The following is a 12,295-nucleotide window of genomic DNA, read 5'->3' on the forward strand; positions in this document are numbered from 1 at the left end:
AAATTATCTCTAAGAACACTTTCAATTAAAGCTGTACTGTTGGTATATGTCTGTTACTTTTCTTGTGTATTAGTTCCTTTTGCAGGGGATTCAAGATAGGGTTTCTTGATGTAGTCTTGGCTTGGCTATCCAGGACTCATCTTGTAAACCAGGCTGGCCTCAAACTCACAGAGATACACCTACCTCAAATTATAGAAGAGAGAGAGAGTGTGTGTGTTTGAGATTAGAGTTTATAATGACCAGGACAGCATAGCAGAGGGCAGCTGACATGACAACTGGAGTTGAAAGCTGAGGACTCACATCTGTTGAGACAGAGTTTCTCTGTGTGGCCTTTGCTGTCCTGAAACTCACTCTTAGAATAATGACCACAAACTCAGATATCCACATAACTCTACCTTCCCAGTACTGGGATTAGAGGCATGATCCACCAACCCTGGCTTTAGGACTCATCCTGAAAGGATGAGAGTCAGGTTACAGCAAAGAAAGTTAGTAATGGTATGAATCTTTGGGGGGGGGTGGCTTATTTTTTTTTTTTTTATTTACTTTACATCCTGATCATAGCCCCTTCTGTTATCTCCTCCTCATCCCACTCTCCCTCTCTTTTCACCTTATTTTCTCTTCCTTACTCCTCAGAAAAGGGGACCCCGCAGACCCACCCTGGCAAGCATATCATTTCACATCAGGACTGAGTGCATCCTCTTCCACTGAGGCCAAGCAAAAGATCCCAGCCAGAATTAAGTGATTTTTTTAAAATCAGGCAACAAAGTCCATGTGATTGACAGACCCTGCTCCCCTTACAAGGGGGCTCACATGAGGACTAAGCTGGACATTGGCACATATGTGTAGAGGGCCTAGATCCAGTCCATACATGGTCCTTGTTTGGTGCTTCAGGTTCAATATGCCCCGAACCCTGGGCCCTGGTTAGTTGACTCTGTTGGTCTTCTTGTGGAGTTCTTATCCCCTTTAGGTCCTTCTATCCTTCCCCCCACTTTTTCAAAACAAGGCTCTCCGTGTTCTGCTTAATGTTTGCCTGGGATTCTCGGCATCTGATTCCATCTGCTCTCAGAGGATAACTATGCTAGGCTCCCATCTGTGAGCATAACAATGTTAATAGTGTCAGTGGTTGGCTTCTCCCATCAGGTGGGTCTCGGGTTGAACCAGGCTTTCGATGGGCCATCAACCTCGGCTTTAACTTTACCCCTGCACACATTGTAGGTGACATAAATCTCTCAAAGGCTTCATCCAGTGCCATAATTCTTTCAGCAAGACTACACACTTTTCCACTGCCCAAACAGTGTGCCACCATGTGGAAACTAAGAGTTCAAACGCCTGAGATTATGGAGGACATCTCATCCAATCCACCACACCCTGCATTTTAGTAATATTATGTTTATTTTATAGAGCAACATGTTACATATGTGTGGAAAATCTGATATTAAATTAACAGGGATAGTGGAGGAGTGACCATAAAGAAACAAAAATTCCTCCAGCAACAAAACTTTTTCTATCTAAACTGTGTTGGTTAACTTATGCACAAAACATATTACACTACACACAGACATATATAAATACCACCACCACCACCACACCACTACACAAACACACATGCAATTGCTGAAATATAAACTTTCCACATGTTATATGCCGGTTTCTAGGTGGTGCTATCATATTATAAATTGTTATCATTGGAGAAAGATAGATGAAGGTCACCCTGAATTATTTCTCGTAAGTATAATGAATCTGTCATCTCAAAATAATGTCTTTTTAAAAAAAGACTTTAATAACGAAAGTAATTCAGTGAGGTGAGAGAGAAACTCTCAGAGATCACAGGGACAGTTAAGGTGAAGAGGTGTTAGCTCCCTGCCTGTCCCTTGTTAGGACTGTGTGTTTCTCCTGTAGCTAGGATACCTTGCAACTCAGCAATTGTGTCAGAATCTGCTCTGGAGATGTAGGAAGGTGGTGGAAAATACTCTCTTTCCGAACAAACTCTCCAAGTATTAGATGATATGCAGATTAAAATATTGTTTTTCTCACAATAAGGCAGCAGTTCTTTATTTTTAGGTAACTGTCACAAAACGTTGTTATACAGTGGAATCATATTATGATGTAATCTTAAGAGGTTTTTTAAGGTAGGATTTGGAGTCTTCCATATTTATCAGACGCTTTCTCGTTAGTTTTTTTTTTTTTTCCCAGTTTTGCAATTCTAGATTCAAACTGTATGGCCAGTTTCATCAGAAGAGCAGAGGCTGGGATACAAATTCTGCAACTGCAAGGTGTAGAATTAGCTTCTCACCAATTCCGTGGGGAAAATCCAGGTCTGCCTTTTCCCAAACTAGCAAGGAATTCAAGAAAGACACAACATTCTCATCCAGGACAGGAAATCTTGGTTTCTGTTGATGATCACCAATAACTATCATCATGACCAAGGTTTCTAGAAGAAATTCAACCCAGTTCCATTTCTATTTCCTCATTCAATCCTTCTAGACCAAGAGACTGAAAGTAGAAATGGGGGGAGACCTGCCAGCTGCTTAACTGCACCAATTCCAGTGAGAATCCCCTTTACAACGCTCTTGTAAGATCTCACAGCATCCTTGGTCGCCAAACAACTGATTCCTCTGGAAGCCGACCAGACAGCACAGGCAATGCTGGCATCCAGAACTGTGTCCAATGGCTGGACTAAGTGATGTAGTCAAGCTCTTCTTTGTTTTTGTACTTCTTCAAGGGAAACATTAATTTCAGGAAAAGTCTAAGTTTGAGGAGGGTTGACAGACTGTAATTCCTTTAGTCCTGCTTTTCCTGTGACTTGGTCTGGCACCTCAGAGTCATTGGGACCCTGAGCCACAGCAGTATTCTGATGAAACTCTTCAGAAGGGATGTCATGGGGGTTTTCTGTTTTCTTTTTATTTTAGGAATAGGTAGCCTGGTCTTTTGTTTAGTTACAAAGGCCACATTCAGAAGATGACAGTCAGCAAGGGCTGCAATCACCACGGAATCAGCCCCTCCAGAAAACAGGATTGCACCATTTGCTCTCTTACCACAAGTTTTCAAGAACTCCTTTGATGCCAGGTTTTCTCCCCTACCTAAATGTAAGACTCATCTCTAGACTGCAACATTCAGGACCTCAGTGAACTGCTGAACTACTTTTTTTGTATGTTCATCTGGAAGAAATGCTTCGAGTGTCTCTCTTGGACCTGGAATGCTGGACCTGTTTCTACAGTGAGTTCCAATGGAACGTGAGGTGGCTTCTTATTTCAGTGAACAACAGACTTTGAAAAGTACAGTTTAGGGGATCCAAGATGGCATCAAGCAGTGTGGACCGTGTTTGGAGGCTCCAGTGAACAATTCAGGAAATTGCACAGATTTCTGAGCCAGGAACACCGAGGTCCCCACACCATGGCAGCGGGAGTGCTCCATGGTTCGGAAGGACCAGTGTACGGAGGACCTGGGTGCCCCTGCACACGGGAGGAGCACGGATTTTCTCAGATCGGAGCAGCAGCAGCAGAGGCAGGAGCAGCAGTGGCACCAGCGGCACCAGCAGCACCAGCGTCAGCAGCAGCGGTGGCTGACGGTTGCAGCTCATAGCCTTGCGGTGGAGGCGATTGGTGTGGTGGCCGGTGGGAGTTGCTGCGGGAGAGGGGACTCTGGGCAGGATTTGGGTCGCGTGGTGCCTTGGGACCCAGACTGGACTTGGCGGACAGTTTGGCCCCAGAGTCCCAGATTCTGGATCAGCCCAGCAAGCAATTCTGCCCAAGGCAATAACTCAGCACAGCCACAGCTCCCCTGCTGTGGCGCAGGCTGGGCAGAGCGCTCAGTTCCACCCTAGGCACCACCTCAGCTCAGCGGCAGCTCCCCTGCAGTGACGCAGTCTGGGTGAAGCGCTTGGTTCCACCACCAGTGCTAACTCAGCGCAGCTGCAGTTCTCCTGCTGTGACACAGGCTGAGCAGAGCACTCAGTTCCAGCACTGGCGCTAGCTCAGCGCAGCTGCAGTTCTCCTGGTGTGACGCACTCAGCTCCACCGGAGACCCTAGCTCGGCACAGCCGCAGTTCTCTTGCTGTGACCCAGGCTGGGCGGAGCACTCAGTTCCACCGGCTCTAAGACTCTGGTTGGACACATTGCGCAGTTTGAATCCAGAATTCCTGGCTGAGCTTGGTGGACAGTTCAGGCCCTGAGTCAATAACTGACCACAGCACGTACCTTGGGCCAAAAGCCCCTAGCTGAGCTTGGTACATAGTCCCAGTCCAAATATTCTGGCTGGACCCTGTGTGCATTTGGGCCCAGAATCTTTAGCTGAGCTTGTCAGATGGTTCAGGCCCTGAGATCTAGCTGAGTTCGGCCCGTGGTTCAGGCCCAGTGTTCCTGGCTGGATTTGGCTAGGGACACAGAAGGCTGTGGATACCTTGGCCTGACACAATGCTCATTCAAAGACCCAGAATGATTGCAGGACCCACAGCACAGGGGAGCTGAAGATCACTGGCTGTGAGAGTCCAAAACAACAGGGCTAACCTCCTAAAATCCACACCAGTGAAGCATTAGAGCTCCCAGCCTAGGGAAATCGTAAGAAAACAAGTGCATCTATTATCAGACTCCCTCCATCCAACTCTGGAAGCTACCCAACAAAAATAAAGATGGCAAGATGGCTAAAGGACAGCGAAAAAGCATACCAAAAAAAAAAAAAAAAAAAAAAGCCCAAAACAAAATGGCATCTCCAGTTTCCAGCTATCACAAAGAAAACAACCCAGAGAACTCAAATACAATGGAAATACAAGAAAATGGCCTCAAATCCATAGTAATGAGGATGGTAATGGAGGAAACAAATAAAATTAATAATCAAATGCAGGAAGAAGCAGACAAACAGGTGAGAGACATAAAAGAAGCACATAGAGTGGAACTGGAAAAATTGTAGGAAAATGAAAACAACCAGATGAAAGAAAGAAAAAAAAAATGGTTCAAGCTCTGAAGACCTATAAAGAGGCAATGGAAGAAACTCAGGAATATACAAACAATCAGATGAAAGAAATCAAAAAATCTGTTCAAGATCTGAGAATGAAAATGGATTCAATTATAAACACACAGACAGAAGAAAAACGAGAACATGAGACCTCCGAAAAGAAGGCAAGCAACACAGAGGTGAGCTTTTCTAACAGAATCCAAGAGATGTAAGAACGAATCTCAGGGCTAGAAGATACAATCCCAGATCTTGAAGCAACCATTAAAGAATATGCCAAATCTGGAAAACCCCTGACACAAAACATCTAAGAGATTAAGGACACCATGAAAAAAAGAAATTTGAGGGTAATAGGCATTGAAGAAAGAGAAGATATCAAACTCCAAGGCCCAGAAACTATTCTCAACAAAATCATAGAAGAAAAATTTTCCAATCTAAAGAAAGAGATGCCTATAAACATACAAGAGGCCTACAGAACACCAAATAGAATTGACCAGAAAAGAAAAACTGCCCGTCACATAATAATCAAAACACAAAACATACAGAACAAAGAAAAAATATTAAAAGCTGCAAGGTAAAAGGGCCAAATAACATTTAATGGTAAACCTATCAGAATTACACCCGACTTCTCAGCAGAGACCATAAAAGCCAGAAGGGCCTGGACAGAGATCCTGCAAACCCTAAAAGACCACAGATGCCAGGCCAGACTACTTTACCCAGCAAAACATCAATGACCATTGATGGAGAAAACAAAATATTCCATGACAAAAACAAATCCACAAATCCAGGTTTACAGAAGGTACTAGAAGGAAAACTCCATCCCAAAGGGTCAAGCTACAACCAAAACTACTCAGGAAATATGTAACTATACCATGGCAAAAACACAACTACACAAACGCTCGACTGGAAACAACATCAAATTTAAGACTCTTAACAGTCACTGGTCATTAATATCTCTCAACATCAATGGTCTCAATTCTCCAATAAAAAGACACAGACTAACTGAATGGGTGCATAAACAAGATCCAACATTCTTCTGCATTCAAGAAACACATCTCACCCATAATGAAAGGCATTACCTCAGGGTAAAAGGTTGGAAAAAAATATTCCAAGCAAATGGTCACAAGAAGCAAGCAGGCGTAGCCATTTTAGTATCGAACAAAATAGACTTTCAACCAAAATTAATCAAAAGGGATGAGGAAGGATACTTCATACTCATCAAAGGTAAAGTCAACCAAGATGACATCACAATTCTGAACATCTATGCTCCCAATACAAGGGCACCCACATTTGTAAAAGATCTCCTAAAAAAGCTTAAACCACACATCAATCCCCACACAATAATAGTGGGAGACTTCAACACCCCACTCTCACTGAAGGATAACTCATTGAAACAGAAACTAAGCCGAGAAATAACATCATTAACCAATGCCATGGATCAAATGGATCTAACAGGTATCTATAGAACCTTTCACCCAAACAAGAAAGAATATACCTTCTTCTCTGCACCCCATGGAACCTTCTCCAAAATTGATCACATCGTAGATCACAAAGCAAGCCTCAATAGATAGAAGAGGATTGAAATAATACCTTGTATCCAATCAGATCAGCATTCCCTTAGGCTGCAATTCAAGAACAACAGAAATAACAAAAAGCCTACACGCACGTGGAAACTAAACAACTCTCTACTAAATGACACCTGGGTCAGGGAAGAAATAAACAAAGAAATCAAGGAGTTTCTGAAATTCAATGAAAATGAAGGAACAACATACCCAAATTTGTGGGATACATTGAAAGCAATGCTAAGAGGAAAATTCATAGCACTAAGTGCCTTTAAAAAAAAAATGGAAACATCGCACATAAGCATCTTAAAGACACAATTGGAAGCCCTAGAAAAAAAGAAGCAGAAACACCCAAGAGGAATAAACATCTGGAAATAATCAAATTCAGGGCTGAAATTAACAAATTAGAAACTAAGAAAACAGTCCAAAGAATCAACAAAACCAAGAGCTGGTTCTTTGAGAAAATCAACAAGATAGACAGACCATTAGCCAAACTAACTAAAAGGCAGAGAAACAGTCTTGAAATCAACAAAATCAGAAATGAAAAGGGAGATGTAACAACAGACACTGAAGAAATACAAAGAATCATAAGATCCTACTTTAAAGGAATATACGCCACAAAATTTGAAAATCTAAGGGAAATGGACAATTTTCTTGACCAAGTTCACTTGTCAAAGTTGAGTGAAGAACAGATAAACAAGCTAAATACTCCCATTTCCCCTACAGAAATAGAAGCAATCATTGATAGTCTCCCAACCAAAAAAAAAAAAAAAAAAAAAAAGCCCAGGGCCAGATGGTTTCAGTGCCGAATTCTACCAGACCTTCAAGGGCGAGCTAATACCGATACTCTTCAAGCTACTCCAAAAGATAGAAATGAATGGAAAATTACCAAATTCATTCTATGAGACCATAGTCTCATTGATACCTAAACCTCACAAAGACTCAAAAAAGAAAGAGAATTCCAGACCATTTTCTCTTATGAACATCGATGCAAAAATACTAAATAAAATACTTGCAAAACGAATACAGGAACACATCAAATTTATCATTCATCATGACCAAGTAGGCTTCATTCCAGGCATGCAGGGATAGTTTAATATATGGAAATCCATCAATGTAATCCACCATATAAACAAACTGAAAATAAAAAACCATGTGATCATCTCTTTAGATGCAGAGAAAGCATTTGATAAAACCCAACACCCATTCATGTTTAAAGTTTTATAGAGATCAAGGATACAAGGCACTTTCTTCAACATAATAAAGGCTATATACAGCAAGCCAATAGCCAAAATCAAACTAAATGGTGAGATACTCAAGGAAATTCCTCTAAAATCAGGAACAAGGCAAGGCTGCCCACTCTCTCCATATCTCTTCAATATAGTACTCGAAGTTCTAGCCAGAGCAATAAGACAACAAAAGGAGATCAAGGGTATCCAAATGGGAAAGGAGGAAGTCAAATTATCCCTATTTGCAGATGATACGATAGTGTACATAAGTGACCCTCAAAATTCCACCAGAGAACTCCTACAGCTGATAAACACCTTCAGCAAATTGGTTGGATACAAAATTAACTCAAAAAAGTCTGTATCCTTCCTATACACAAATGACAAGCTTGCAGAGGAAGAAATTAGGAAAGCCACACCCTTCACATTAGCCACAAGCAATATAAAATATCTAGGAGTTACTCTAACTAAGCAAGTGAAGGACTTGTTTGAAAAAATTTCAAAACTCTGAAGAAAGAGATTGAAGATGACCTGAGAAGATGGAATGATCTTCCTTGTTCATGGATCAGGAGAATTAACATAGTAAAAATGGCCATCCTACCAAAAGCAATCTACAGATTCAATGCAATCCCTATCAAAATACCTACACAATTTTTTAAAGACATTGAAAGTTCAATTCTGAACTTCATATGGAAAAACAAAAAACCCAGAATAGCTAAAACAATCTTGTACAATAAAAGGTGCTCCAGAGGAATCTCCATACCTGATCTCAAACTGTACTATAAAGCAATAGTAATTAAAACAGCATGGTACTGGCACAGCAACAGGCTGATTGATCAGTGGAATCGAATCGAAGACCCAGATATGAATCCACACATATATGGTCACTTGATTTTTGACAAAGAAGCCAAATCCATTCAATGGAAAAAGGATAGCATCTTCAACAAATGGTGCTGGTCTAACTGGAGGTCTATGTGTAAAAAAATGAAACTGGACCCATATTTGTCACCTTGCATAAAACTCAAATCCAAGTGGATTAAAGACCTCAACATAAAACCAGAGACACTAAATCACTTAGAAGAAAAAGTGGAGAAGACCCTGGAACATATTGGCACAGGAGACAACTTCCTGAACAGAACACCAATGGCCCAGGCCTTTATGTCAACCACTAATAAATGGGACCTCATGAGGCTGAGGAGCTTCTGTAAGACAGAAGACACTGTCAAGAGAACAAAGCGACAGCCTACAGACTGGGAAAAGATCTACACCAACCCTACATCTGACAAAGGTCTAATATCCAAAATATATAAAGAACTCGAGAAATTAAACACCACAAAACCAAATAACCCAATTGAGAAATGGGGCTTGGAACTAAACAGAGAATTCTCAATGGAGGAATATCAAATGGCTGAGAAACACTTAAAGAAATGCTCAACCTCCTTAGTCATCAGGGAAATGCAAATCAAAACAACTCTGAGATTCCATCTTACACCCATCAGAATAGCTAAGATCATAAATTCAAGTGACACCACATGCTGACGAGGATTTGGAGAGAGAGAAACACTCCTTCATTGCTGGTGGAAATGCAAACTAGTACAGCCACTTTGGAAATCTATCTGGTGCTATCTCAGAAAAATGAGAATAGGGCTTCCTCAAGACCCAGCTATTCCACTCCTTGGAATATACCCAGAAGATGCTCCAGCACACAACAAGAAAATTTGCTCAACCATGTTCATAACAGCCTTATTCATAATAACCAGAACATGGAAACAGCCTAAGTGTCCATCAGTAGAAGAATGGATAAAGAAACTGTGGTACATATACACTATGGAATACTACTCAGCTATTAAAAACAAGGAATTCCCGAAATTTGTGGATAAATGCACTGAGCTAGAAATGATCATAATGAGTGAGTTAACCCAGAAGCAGAAAGACTCAAATGGTATATACTCACTTATATCTGCATACTAGCCCAAGGGGCATGTGCCACGAAAGCCTTCACTTACCAGGAAACTGGGAGAGAGGGTAGGACATCCTATTGGGACTCTAAATGAGAGAAGCATAAGAGAATAGCAAAGTAGAAGGATCCAGAGGGTCCTAGAAAGCTACAAGTAGAACATTATGATAGGCAGATTTGGGCCCAGGGGTCCCACTCATACTAAGGCACCACCCAAGGACAATAGAGGCGGTAAGCTTTAAACCCCTACCCAGATCTAGCCAATGGTCAGAACAGTCTCCACACTTGAGTGGAGAGTGGGATATGACTTTCTCACGTACTCTGGTGCCTCACATTTGACCATGTCCCCTGTAGGAGGAGACCTGGTGGCACTCAGAGGAAGGACAGCAGGTTGCCAAGAAGAGACTTGATACCCTATGAGCATATACAGGGGGAGGTAATCCCCCTCAGGAACAGTCATAGGGGAGGGGAATAATGGGCAAATGGGAGGCAGGGAAGAATGGAGGATACAAGGGATAAGATAAACATTGAGATGTAACAAGAATAAATTAATAAAAAAAAAAGAAAAGTACAGTTTAATTTGGTTCCTTTTAAACTGTCCTTTTCAAAGTCTGTTGTTCCCTGAAATAAGGGGAGACCTGGTAGCACTCAGAGGAAGGATAGCCAGCTACCAAGAAGAGACTTGATAGCCTATGAGCATATACAGGGGGAGGAAGTCCCCCTCAGTCACAGTCATAGGGGAAGGGAGTAAGGGAAAAATGGAAGGGAGGGAGTAATGGGAGGATACAAAGGATGGGATAACCATTGAGATGTAATATGAATAAATTAATAATAATAATAAAAAGGCAAACATTAAAAAAAAAGAAAAGTACAGTTTGGCTTCATTTGCTGCCACTGACACAAATGCTTCCAATTCTGCTGGATTCAGATCCTTACTACACCCTCGGCAGCATTCTGCTTAGAAACCTGTTTCCAAGGATATAATTTTAAAATCACACACCTGAAAACAGGAGCAGAAATGAGAACAATTTGGAAAATCCCACATGCTGGGACTTCTTGCCGCTGTTCTGCAACTCCATATATATGGAAAGGCAGAAACTCTTACCCAGATTACTAAAATGCCAAAGCAAGCTACACCATTAAAAAAAAAAAGTCCCTATCAAACAACAGGTAATGGCTAGAAGCTTGATAATGCATAAAAGACCAAGGGCCTTGGACTTTAGAGAAGAGTGAGAAAATATCAGACTCATTGCTACAGGTAAAAAGGCTATTGAACATAACCCAAGTGTCATTGTCTTTTGCTTCAACTTCTACTCCATGAAAAACTTCTCCATGCCATAAGAACACATTGCCACTCTCATCTTTCACAGGCTGGGCAGTCAAAACACCTCTCAAATGAAGAACATGACCAGAAAATAAACATTGATAGTTAACATCAGATTTTAACAGCTGTTTGCTACTATTGGGGCCCTGTGGTCTAAGACTGTACAGTAAATCCTCTCTTAAATCTTCACTGAAGTGTTCAACAGAGAAGCTCACAGAACAGCAAATGCCACACATGGTTATGGTGAAGCCAGGGTGACTGGGTCTTGACTTTGGTTTTCAAATCTTGGTGTTTTTTTTTTTTTTTTTTTTTTTTTTTTTTAATTCATCTAATGTGTTTTTGCTTTCAGAAAACACTTTTGTTCGATCTGCAAGAAAGAATATGCTGCTGTTCTGTTGTTGCCTGTATACTTTCTGGTTCTTCTTCAGGTTAGAAAGCTCATCCAAGATAATTTTTTGTTATTTAATCTTACTGCTAAGGGCTTTGGCCTGTGAAGTTGACGTGTGGGTGGGCAATGGTGTAGCAAGGTCGTCACAGTGCACCCCACTGCTGGGCATCTCCACGCTGCGCTGCACACCAGAGGAGAAAATGGCAGCCTGTAGGCACAGATTAAAATATTGGGCAATGGTGAGGGAGGAGATCCCCTTCTGTCAGAGGTCTAGGGAAGGGAAATAGGTGAAAGAGGGAGGGAGGGTGGAAATGGGAAGATATGAGTAAGGCGATAACAATTGGGATGTAGCCTAGATAAATTATAATAAAAATAAAAAGGTAAAAAAATCATAATCATAACAATAAAAGAGTCAATAAAGCAAAAATACATACATACATACATACATACATACATACATACATACATACATACTGTGCTCACCACAAATCAGAACACTGATGCTTAAAGTGTCCAAATAGGCATCTACCTAAAACACTTGACTCCCAATACAGTGTGTCTGACTTGATGTACTTTTCAGTCCAACCTCTGTTTTGTTTCCTGTTCTTGATTAATTTTTTTATAACATTGTATATAAGGAAGCCATTCAATGACATATTGAACAATTAAAGAATGCTTTGTTTTTAGTAGAAAGAAAATAATTGTTAAAAATAATTCCCTAAAACAAAATGTTTCTAAACGAAATTGCAGTGTGAGCAAATCAAAGTGAATTTTCTATCTTACACTGGAAATACCAGTTTATTACCATATTAGAAGTAAAACTGAGCCACAGTATATATTTTTACACATTAACTTCAATAAATGAAACAGTTCCAAGAAATAAAAGGTTTA

At 41.0% G+C, this 12,295-nt stretch overlaps 1 pseudogene; it reads right to left on the reverse strand.

The window, feature by feature from the left end:
- Nucleotides 1-2,124: 2,124 nt before the first annotated feature.
- Nucleotides 2,125-11,252, reverse strand: LOC127199207 (asparagine synthetase domain-containing protein 1-like; annotated as a pseudogene).
- Between the last annotated feature and the right edge of the window lie 1,043 nt (nt 11,253-12,295).

This window comes from Acomys russatus, chromosome 15 (assembly GCF_903995435.1).
Source record: "Acomys russatus chromosome 15, mAcoRus1.1, whole genome shotgun sequence".
NCBI classification, from domain to species: domain Eukaryota; kingdom Metazoa; phylum Chordata; class Mammalia; order Rodentia; family Muridae; genus Acomys; species Acomys russatus.